The following is an 11,604-nucleotide window of genomic DNA, read 5'->3' as shown; positions in this document are numbered from 1 at the left end:
TGTGATTCAACAAGAGACTGATGACACGTCAGCACTTTATAGACCATAAAATACATATCATCGAATTCAATTTTGGATCTGTTTGGGACTTGAACTGAGTTTTGTTCAGGACTTTGTATTACTAGGTCTTGTGTCTTTAATTCTTGGATTATTTTTGGATTTAATTCGCAATACCGTGAGTTATTTTTACTCCTTTTTCACTTTGCATTCTTTGAAAATAAAATATTTGTTACATTTTGCGAAGCTTGTTGTCTTCACTCTTTTGTGTGACTTGTTTTAAGTGCATAGACTCGCAACACATGTGCTCACACTGGTGGACAGAAAATGACACAATTCACCTATTTATGCACCCATTGTCGATCAAGCAATAAAATCGAGATATTCCATTATGTGCATTGCACCATCTTGTCAAGGGGTACATTGACGATCAAGTCGATGGGTAAGGCTTGAATCCAGACTTTAAGTACTTAGCAGTAGTAAGCTAAGTTGAATTGAAGATAGCCATGAAAATAAGTACATCAGCTTATTTTATTACTTTTGCTTGGCTACGTTTTATATAGACTGATACATCAGTGCTTTTTTTCAAAATAGGTCGTGGGGAAGTCTCCTCCATTGTGTTGTTATATATCTTAGTCGGGATCATATCATTGGTATAATTACAGATTTGGTCCTGAACAGATCTCGATCGATCTTTGTAAAAAGCGCTTATGTTTATGTTTCAGGACCAAATAGATTCAGAAAATAGGAATGACACGGAATTAATGTAAACCAAAATTTAAAAAAAAAAAAAAAATTGCTTTTCTTTTTAACATTTGTATATCTTCACACCAAGAGATACAGAAAATTTCATGAACTCGTGCTTCTTGTGCATAGGATTGTTCACTTGAGTTATTGTTTTAATGACACTCTCTCCTACTGGGCCTTTGAAAGTCGTACACGCCGCAACTACAGTTTTTTTTACACCTTTATACAACTTAAGACACTGCTTGTAATCTACATATACAGCGTTTTGAAAATAAACAACACACCTTTCGATATTGATTGCTATAATTGTTTTGAACCTCAGTTTTCTTTTAAATGATTCATAAATAACAGTTATAGACAAAAAACGAATTTTTCTAAGATTGAAGAGTGAAAAAACGATGAACAGAACAAACATGAAAACTGTTGTATACATGATATGATTTGCAGTCTTTATTAATATTACACTGAATGTGTGAATGCTGTAGTAGAAATACACATATATGCTAATATCCATCATTTGCCATGCACTGACATTGAATTCACAAATCGTGCTTATCACATCATGTACATATACTAAAAGAAAATCAGTATTACATCAACTTTACAAAATATATTCACCATAACAGTTTTAAACAATTCCGTACAATTCAGTATAGAGGACAATAAGAATATGATGTTATACAAGCCGTTTATTCAACATCATATTAAATTTTATTTTTTATTATCTCTGAACAAAAATATCTCCTGGATATCTTTTCTCCTCAACCGACGCTGGTGTTTGTTTTTCATTTTTTGTATTTATTAATTTTTATTGTGGTGTTTTTAGGTGTTGGTCGTGTGTGCATTAGTGAGGTGGTAATAACGATAACTGAGAAATGAACTCTACCTAGGTGTAATGTAAAGCATATTGTCTGCAGAATATGCCGTTAGTAATACAATATTTCTTGTTACTTAACATCACATAAACTTGCCATGAGGTCACTTGATACAGATTCCGGTCACATGATGCAGTTTCCTATCCACCACATTGCAGATCCGATTAATGTGCAACGTACTGGAAAACTGTACCGTCTTGTCCGATGGCATAGTTGGGGGCATTCTCCTTTTTGCATCAGTGCCATTTTCCTTCCCTTTCAATAGTCTCCATCAATGGCTGGAGTTTATCTGTATAGGTTTCCACATACTGAAGGTATTCCTCCCTCATTGCTATACAAACAAGTCTACCTGTTATTAAACAAAAGTGAAAATTAAGTAAAGTTGCTACTTATCTGCAACCACCCAAGAAACGAATATCAAATTAAATTAATTGCTTAAGCTCGAAGAATGAAATTTCCGTCAAACGTTTGCCGATTTGCAATTCATTTTGCTTTCGATAAAAGTGAAGATAAATTTCTTGAGAGCACTTGCTGATTGCCCAAAAGCTATTATTTTTGGGGAATGTTGACCTTACTGAAAACATTATTTCACAATATTTTTTATTTGACATTCTTTTTTATCGGAAGCAGCCAGTCATGATGCTTAATTATCAGTGGCTTACAGTCACATCAGAGGGACTTTAGACTGCGTATAGGTCCATTCTCAAAAAGCTATTAAACAAGAAAAACAAACATATATACACAGTAATTCAACGTTAAAATTAAAGTTGGTTTGAAGTCTAAAATGCGTGAAAGCGATTAACACACATAATAAATATAGCATTAAATTACTAACTCGCGCTTATCTAGAATTTAATAAAATTTCTACCCGTTCATATATATTGGATTTTTCTCATAACATTTTAAATATATATCAACAAAGAGATTAATCAATTATTACATAACTTGCATCTACAAAAGCATGACATAATATCTAGAAGAAAAAGTTAACATTAATTATCATCGAAAAGAAAATCAGGATGAAATGATACTGCTAACGAAATATTGCCTATTTTCTAACTAATCAATGTTTTCCCTTTCTAATCTGTACATTTAAAGAAGTTAACTTTTAATCGGCACCATGTAGCCACAGTCGTGCTGACATGCCATTACCCAATATAAATACATATACACACATATATTGTGACAGGGGATTAAAGACAAAAAACAATTAAAGACGCATTCTTTTTTATATATGCATTCCTTTATCTGATTTCATGATTCAAATATAAACACCAACTTAATAAATGAAATTTGAACACTAACATATTAATAAAGCATTAAAGTATGAAGTATAGGTCACGACTTTCACTTTCAGCAAGAAAGATATACTACTTTTAAGCTGCATCCGGTCTCCATGTTTCGTGATTCTAGGGAGGATATAATGCATATAGCATGCCACAAAACTAATGCGATCATAAGCTAAATGCACCAAAAACAACAATAGGCAGTAAAAAGTGAGATATAGCCTACGATGAAATTCCTTTGTTATGATGGGTGTCGAACGAATCTCTCTCTCTCTCTCTCTCTCTCTCTCTCTCTCTCTCTCTCTCTCTATATATATATATATATATATATATATATATATATATATATATATATATATATATATATATATATGTATATATATATATATAAGTGAACTTAAAACCAAATCTAACCCAAGCGAATGAAGTGTGAAATACATGTCACAATGAAGCATCTTTGTGTTGTGCATGTAGTACGCATCAGGATGCAACCCCATCAAGTTGCATGATTCTTTAAAATCTTGCATGTATTCGTGGTGTAATAAACCTATATTTGGTTTTGTGCTAAACTCTGAAGCTTAACTTAAGCCAGTGAAGTGTAGGTTACAGTGATGCGTATAGTTGTCTAATTTAATGATTATTGCATGAACAGACATTAAGAGATAACCATAAAATACAAAATTGAACTCGGGTCAGTGACATGTCAAATGTAGGGCAGCAGGACTTACTTTGGTAATAAGGAAGCAGTTTTCCTTATGATGCAACCACTTATTTTGGTTGTGTGACTCAGTGTATGATACTGCTTACACTGGGTTCAGAAACATTGGTCATGAGCTAAGCACTAAAACTTAACCTAAGCCCATAGGTTACAGTAATTTTTTTGGAGGGGTGATACTGATACGGATATACAAAATCATTTAACCTCATGAGTTTAACATGAACAGAGTCTGATAAAAAACGTAATATACAACATTTTACAAGATCAGTCAAACATAAAATATGGATTACAATGACATTCATTTTAATAGTTACATCATTCACAGTAATATGCAAATCACTATTCTTTGGAAGCATTGTATATCTTTTTGTGTGATATCGACAAATCAATATTTATAATGTTCGTGTATATTATAAGTGGTGTTCGTTGTGAACAGTAAGAAATTGTCAAATTGGACAAAATCAGATAACTTTGTTATTACAAAACCAAATGAATTAAACTAACAAACTAATTCACCTATTTCTAGAAAGTACAACTTGTCTTTCAGGAAAAATAAATTAATAAATTGGTAAAGCTGTAATCCAAGGGTTGTATTTTCGAAATCTTCCTAGACCAGACTGTGTCGACTTCCTTGGTGTGTCCATGAGAAAGGTACTTACCCGTTTCTCTTCCATGCCATGTTGTAGCCAATAATGTGTTAAACGTGCCTATAATAACCAACAAGCCAACTATTCATTAACAAATAATTTTTTATATAAAATAAATAGATGTTACGAATATTACAGATTTTTGAATAAAATATAAATGTATATCTTAACACGGAACACCATTTATTGATGACTGGATAGAACATTGGCTACCATTGCTAACAGACTGATGAGCTATTTTAAACATGTGATATATCGTTGGACATCCACGTTGATTTCGCCGTTGTGCAATTACTGCCTTTTGCTGAGGTAAAGTGGAAGTCGTTTTGAGTGCAGTAAGGATAATTTTTGTTTCAGTTGGAAATGTAATCGGAAGTACAGTACAATTTCTACGCTTCTTTCAAGTTTGGTCATGTCATTTGGATTTGCAGAACTAAAAATGTACATGCTGAGGAAATTCAAGATGCATAAATGTAAGTATATTTATTGCCATTCTTATTAATTCTTATTAGTATCTAGTGGAGACATATGTTTATGCCGTGTCCCTTGCATACTCGCTGTTGGAGCGACCCAGCTATGACCATCATCGCTTCTCTGTCAGATTCATATTGGATGTGCTTTTATAGATGTATTTCTGATTTTTAATAATTTTCATAGTTGGTGTAAAATACTCATTGTCAGCGTGACGTTTGATGAGGAGTGAAACCTTTAATATAACTGATGATGATATCTTCAATTAATTAGAAGCCTCACAAAAATAACATTTTAGAACACGTTTTAAAACTTCGGGTAATGAAGCTGCAGATAGCAGAGACTAGTGTCAGATCAAAAATAAACTGACAATTTTTTTTTCGTGCGGTGGAAACATATTGTTAAGGGTGTCAACGGAAACGGATTTTAAAGGGCTTTCTATATCATTTAATTATGTCTAATAGTTTTAAAACTATAGTCAAAAACCGAAAATCCGACAGTACGATCTGATCTGAACCGACAAAGATTCAAGATGTCTGTCATCATTAATTCGTCTAATGCACGGTTACTTGATATCAGAAATGCATAATAACTTTACATGAGGCTAATAAAATAATCATGTTTCCTGGATTTCTCTCAGCCCCTGGGGACCAATCACCAATTCATTACTAACAAATTCACACTTTGTTAAATGGTGTTAGAACCTTTAACAAGTTTATTTATTTTTAGTAACAGCAGCCATATTTGATGGCAGATTGGAATCATTTGTATAAACTGTAAAGCCTTTCATGTCAAACTGTTTACTGTAATAATTGGCCAAATTGTGAGAAGTAGTTTTTCATTAGATGTAGGTTAAATGATACCCCATTTTCAGACATTTATTTCAACTTCGTGCAATTTCTTACCTATAAAATGCTGCCATACCTTTAACTTTAAACGTTAACGGTCGTTGAATTCCACGCAGTGGCGAAATATGGGTGAATGGCGCCCGGGGCAACGGTCATACCCCAAAGGGGTTCTGACGCCCTAAGACCTCCGACACCCGTGGTTTTGATGCCCTAAGATCTCTGGAGTCCTATCCGTCATCCCTCCCCACCCCACCAAGGTAGCACGCTAATGGTTTCACCTCAAGAATCATAAATATATTCGCCATTATCGGTTAAATTACAACTTGTGTAGCTTTGCACACTCAGTAATTGTCTGGATGTGACAGTTTCTGTCTCCACTTAATCTTCACCAAGACTGCTGTAGTTTGTTTGTAAGTGGGTACAGCTTCCGTCGGCGTTTAATCTGCATCAGTAACGAAACATCGTAAGATGACAGAAACATATATACCAGTTGTATACTTCAGTCATCCGTTCATATTTTACTATTCAAGCTGACCTACTGCCCTTTGAAGGTCATTTTGAAATAATATTTGTGGTTATAAATGTATTCATTAAGCTGTGTTACTGGAATTAAATAATCTGTAAGTAATGGACACTTCTCATATTATTTGTATGGATAATCCACAGTCCATTTTTACTGATGACAATATGAATGCAATATAGCCCCTTACTAATCTTTAAATCCTCTACTTTAATGAGTTATTTAGATTTGTTTAAACCTTTTTCTAATCGTTCAATCACCAACCAAGTTTGTTTGAATAAAGTTAGTTGAGATTGCACAAATGGTTAAACAGCTTAATCTTATTAGCAATGCCTTTGTCCATACAATCATTCCATTTACTACCGTCAGTGTAAGCTCGTATAGCATATGTTTCTTTTATTTAATATGTGTATGTATGTGTGTGTTTATGTATACTTCATAATTACAAGTGAGTGTGTCAGACACTGTAGTGTTTTATTTGTATATACACGCTGCAATTATAGTCTTAATATTCTACTTTCCATTACTATAAGTATGATTGGCTGATTTGGAATCAAATGTATTATTCTCAGGAAATAGTAGTAGTAGTGATACTAGTAGTAGTAGTAGTGGTGATAGTGGTAGTAACTTTAGAATTATCGTGGGTAGAAATGTATTATTACAAAAATAGCGAGTGTTGAGTTTCTAATTTCAGAATATTATTGCTGGAGTCCCTCAACGATCGGTCCCATGATCATTGTTGCTTTTAGTACATATAAATTATAATGCAAACAAAGTATATTGATTAGACTTTTCGCTGACGATACTACGCTATATATAATCTTTGAAAATCTAAATAATGTAGCTCAAATTCGAAATTTGGATATTCACAAAATTTGAGTGGTTCCGTATTTGACCATTGACCTTTAACCAAGATAAAACAGAGTCGACGCTTACAAGAAGAAAAAAATATCCAAAAAGTATTATATACTACAGATAGCTAGCAAAGATATGAAATAAACGTTGAAACGTTTGAACATAAGCATTTAAGTAGTATATTGGCTAATGTCGCCACCTGTCATACTGCATATAGGTAGCAAATCTATTAGATACGTGTTTGAATATAAACAATTACGTAACATATCATGGTTAGCAAAAATATTAATTAAGTGAGTCTATCGTCTATTGTCGCCACTTGGCATACTGCAGATGGCTAGCAAAGATAAAAACATAATTGTTTTGAGCAGAAACATTTAGGCAGTACATTGTCTAATGTCGCAACTTCGCACGCACATGCTAAGTAATTGTGTAAAAAAGGTCTATGATGAAGTTCACTCTTTGGAGAAATTGAAATTGATTCAATCGTTTATCCTCTGAAAGAATATTTAAAACTTACAAACGTCCCTTGATTAACTATTCTGATTATATATTGGATTAGCGTACCATGTAAGAAAAAGCATCACTGTACAAAAAATACAATTTAAAGAATTGGAAGTTATGAGAATAGTTACTGAGAGTAGGTCTTGGACACTGCCATACTGCAGACCATATATACAAGTATAAAACCCAACATATATAATATTCTTGTTATTAATTAATACATACATGGGAGCCCGCACCTAGGGATAATGGGTTGATTTAACCTCTAAACCTGTTTCGGTCTACATCCGTAAAACGTAATAGCTAAATACTACATGTTTAAGCTCCCCACCCCCACCGCCATTATGCGGGTGCCCTAATTATATAAGCTAGAACTGATTATATATCTATTTATGTGTCACTGATCTAACCACATCAAGTCAGTGTACAAATATCGATTGTCAGGATTTCTTCGTAATATGGAAGATATTTTCTGGTTATCTATCTATTTATATGTGTTAGTGAGTTAACCACTTCAAGTCAGTACACATATACTGATTGTTATTAATCCTTTGTAATATAATAGTTTCTCTTTCAGCTGAATAATCCAGACATTGCATTGTTTCAAAATATTATGATCATGTCGAATAAATATTCTTTAAACAAACAAGGTCAATACTTATTTAGATCTTATTCGCAACTGTCCCCACGTTGTTGTTAAAAAATCTTCAGAGTGTAGAAATCCCGCTTGAGCATTATTAAGTAATTAATGTCAATTGTGTAAACACAGGGTGGTACTACCCGTCTTTTGGTGTAGTCAATACCAAGATTTATGTACTTTGTGATTTTCAATAAGCAAAGCAGAAACTATACACTGTAATTAATTGTAAGTGATAAGAGCACACATATTACGATATTGTAATTACACATAGGTACCAATATTTATTCAAATGTCACTTAAACATGCAATTTGTTTTGTTGATTTATAAGACTATAACCGGAATATGATAAGTCGAAAAATAAATTAAACGACCTTTGAAACAAGCTGTACATGTATTGAAGAGAGCACAAACACTTGTGTCCTCCTAGTTCCCACATTATTTTTCACCTATCCAAACTATAGTGGTCACAGATGTTATGAATGAATAACTTTTGAACTATAAGTTTATGGGGAGAATTCTAAACAAAATCTTGATCTTTTCGGATTTTATCAATTTTCGGTTATGTTTTGAAAAAATGTCAATAAATTGGTTGATATAGTTAACTATTTAGACTTACCTGTACATATAAGAATGTAATATATGTACTTTTGTCAGAATAAATTAAAATGTCTAGTTTATGATGTGCTCATTGGAAGTCACATGGCCAAAATACATGGCTTAACAAACAAACTTTGCAAGTTTTAAAAGTGACGCATCATTCGGAATGTATCGTTATCAACAAAAATTCTCCTTAACACAATGTTGTAATACTTTATCTAATAGGCTCTTAAAATAGGTTGATTAGGAATTTCAAAGGACAGCAAAAGTGAACTATTATCGGTGTCTATCAGATCTCCATGTAGGATTGAGAAGATTTGATTTTAAGTAGATAGCAAAAAAAAAATCGCATAATAAAATTTGACAGTGATGAACACTTGTTCTCAAAATTATCAGTGATCTTTTTATTGTGCACAATGTGATTTTGTTTGGAAGCAAAATTTAGAAATTGTTAATAAGCTTATCATAATTGTTATTTCCTCTTTAGAAAATAATAAACATGTGTATTTCCGAAACTCGGGTAATGAGTTTTTCACCCAGTCCGCAATAATTTCCAAAAATGTTCAGTAGCTGGAGAGTCATAGAATAAATTCTTAACATTTTCTATAGCCTCCCTTTCAAACGGTGCCTTTTATTGCGATCATCTAAGTGTTTGTTTTGTTTTGTTAATTTCATTAACCGATTCGTGGGAATATTTATATGAATAAATAGAAAATTAATGCTAATTAGTTTGTAAAATTTGTGTAAAAAATAGCCATAACGAAAGGAATAGTCAATTTATCTGCACCAACAGCACATTCTAACTGACTGGACCAAATTTCACGTCAACAATTTGTATTTGTAGTTGTTATGATGTGTTTATAAACTATTTCTACCCTATGACGTGATGTGCTGTCGTAATGTAATCGAATGTATTTCCACGTTCAAAATAAACCTCATTACATTCCCTTTCTTTAAACTATATTTTTGAGAAAAGAGCAGTGTATTTTATGAAAACATTTGCTTTTTTTACTGTATCAAATCTTAATTGAGATCCTTGTGCATAACACATGTTGAATAAGTCGAACGACCTTTATTTTCAATCTTGTACATGATTTGAAATTTTCTATACAGACTGAATTCAAAATATCTTGACAAGAATTCTTGAACTGTTGATGTTTAATTTTTCCATTGTGATAAATAATAAATAACACCACATGTTTGTTAATAGATTTAAAATACTCTTTAAGCTTATTTGTACATAATTTAACGAAAGTTGTACAGGCAAAATTATCAAAATATTTTTTCATAAACTAATTTTTGCTATATAAATATACTATCTTCATTTTTACTAAAAGACTTCACAAGCATGAAAATGTTATATAATAGAAACAATGAGTGCATGTGAATGATATTTGATCCCCCTTCCTTCAAAGAAGCTAAAATAGTCTCTTTTAATCCTCTCTGTTCTTCCGCCCGGATGAAAGGGACGAAACTTTTTTATTCAGTTCATTTGCTATATGGGGTGGACGCATTGGTAGAGGAAGAAACACCGAATGAAATTAAGGAAAACAATGATTTTATAAAAAATAACTCTTCCAGCAGGTATGCAGGCTATTTATTTCCTCCAATGAGCAATCTCGATATACATATATACATATATAATCTACAATTGCACAATGACCAATTAATATTAAATTCTGGACCTATTTTTTCCTTTAAAATGTTTTAATTTTCAAATCTAAATAAGGACGCGATACTAGCAAAGTCATGGTTGTCTTGAAGGACAACAGAAAAATAATCTAATATTAATGATAATAATTCTATATATCTCAAAATACTTTGAACAAATGGAAAAAGGAGTATCTAATATTACAAGTGGTACAAAACTGTTTGATATCGCATCCAGCGTTTAAATACATAAAAAGAAAATTGAGCATCAAATTTATTCGATTTGGGATTAATTTCATTTGTTCATGTTTTTCAGCATTTGTTACTAAATCTGTGTTTAAAAAAGCGGTTATGAGTTGTAAATTAATTTTGCATTTGATTTGTATAATTTTTTTAACCTTTTTATTGTTCATTAAATATATCGTTATAATCTGTCCTAAGTAGTGTGCAGACTGCCTTCTTGACCCAAACGTATATTTTAAAAAGCGATACACTTACCAAGCTTGTCATATTACATAATGCTAAAGCTGGGGTCATGGAGCTAGCCTTAAAATTATTCCATGAAAAGGACGTGTTAGAAAACACCGTTCGCCATTGTTTATATTGTTTTCTAAGTGTTCATTCCGGGCGGCAAATTCCTTTGTGTTATATTATATATTGTCGAGCAAACAACTGGTCTATAAGATCAGGCCGTTGTATATGGTTCGAGTCTGTGTTTTGGAAACATGTTTTGTTCTTAAAACAACAGGCTATTATTTTAATATTACACAACCCACCTTTTTTGTAAGGGACTGTCATGAAAATCTGCAAATGAATGAATAAAAAAGGCATTTAAGTCAGTCATGACATCAGAATTATAGTATTTGTAGTAGGTTTTATTGGTCAGCAAAACGTTGATGTCGCTGTTTGTTTGGGGGTGTGTGTTAGGTCCGCGTTTCAGCTAAATTGTATGGCCATATCGCCACATTTGTTTTAAATCATCGCAATCATAGCACAAATGTTGATACTAGATGTAATGAAAAGGCCAAGGTTACACGGCTTGCGGAAATTCCATTGTTTTCTTCAATAAAGGTTATTATGAGGCCGGTGATTGCTAGCGGGGACACTTATGGATGGCTTGAATGTAGTTGAGTACGTAACACTCGCATTGTGAGGTATAATTACTATCCTTCTGTCTATAAAGATCAAATGCTTAATATTGCCGCGTTTGGGTGGCAAAAAAGAAAACAAATATATGCAACGTGAACA

At 32.5% G+C, this 11,604-nt stretch overlaps 2 long non-coding RNA genes across 3 annotated transcripts in view; one reads left to right on the top strand and one right to left on the bottom strand.

Moving 5' to 3' along the window:
- Positions 1-1,167: 1,167 nt before the first annotated feature.
- Positions 1,168-9,596, bottom strand: LOC149792200 (uncharacterized). The gene is made up of 2 exons (XR_016423523.1): positions 5,666-9,596; positions 1,168-1,968 (listed from the first exon to the last, which is right to left on the bottom strand). It is a non-coding gene; the product is annotated as an uncharacterized LOC149792200 (long non-coding RNA).
- LOC149792198 (uncharacterized) overlaps positions 4,183-11,604 on the top strand; it is a 35,096-nt gene continuing 27,674 nt past the window's right edge. For both annotated transcript variants that reach the window (XR_016423521.1, XR_016423522.1), the window contains exon 1: positions 4,183-4,743. This is a non-coding gene — a long non-coding RNA (uncharacterized LOC149792198). The remainder of the gene's footprint in view (positions 4,744-11,604) is intronic.

The sequence above is a fragment of the Sinohyriopsis cumingii genome, chromosome 9 (assembly GCF_028554795.1).
Source record: "Sinohyriopsis cumingii isolate HCF-2022 chromosome 9, ASM2855479v2, whole genome shotgun sequence".
NCBI classification, from domain to species: domain Eukaryota; kingdom Metazoa; phylum Mollusca; class Bivalvia; order Unionida; family Unionidae; genus Sinohyriopsis; species Sinohyriopsis cumingii.
This window is presented reverse-complemented; position numbering and strand designations above follow the sequence as displayed.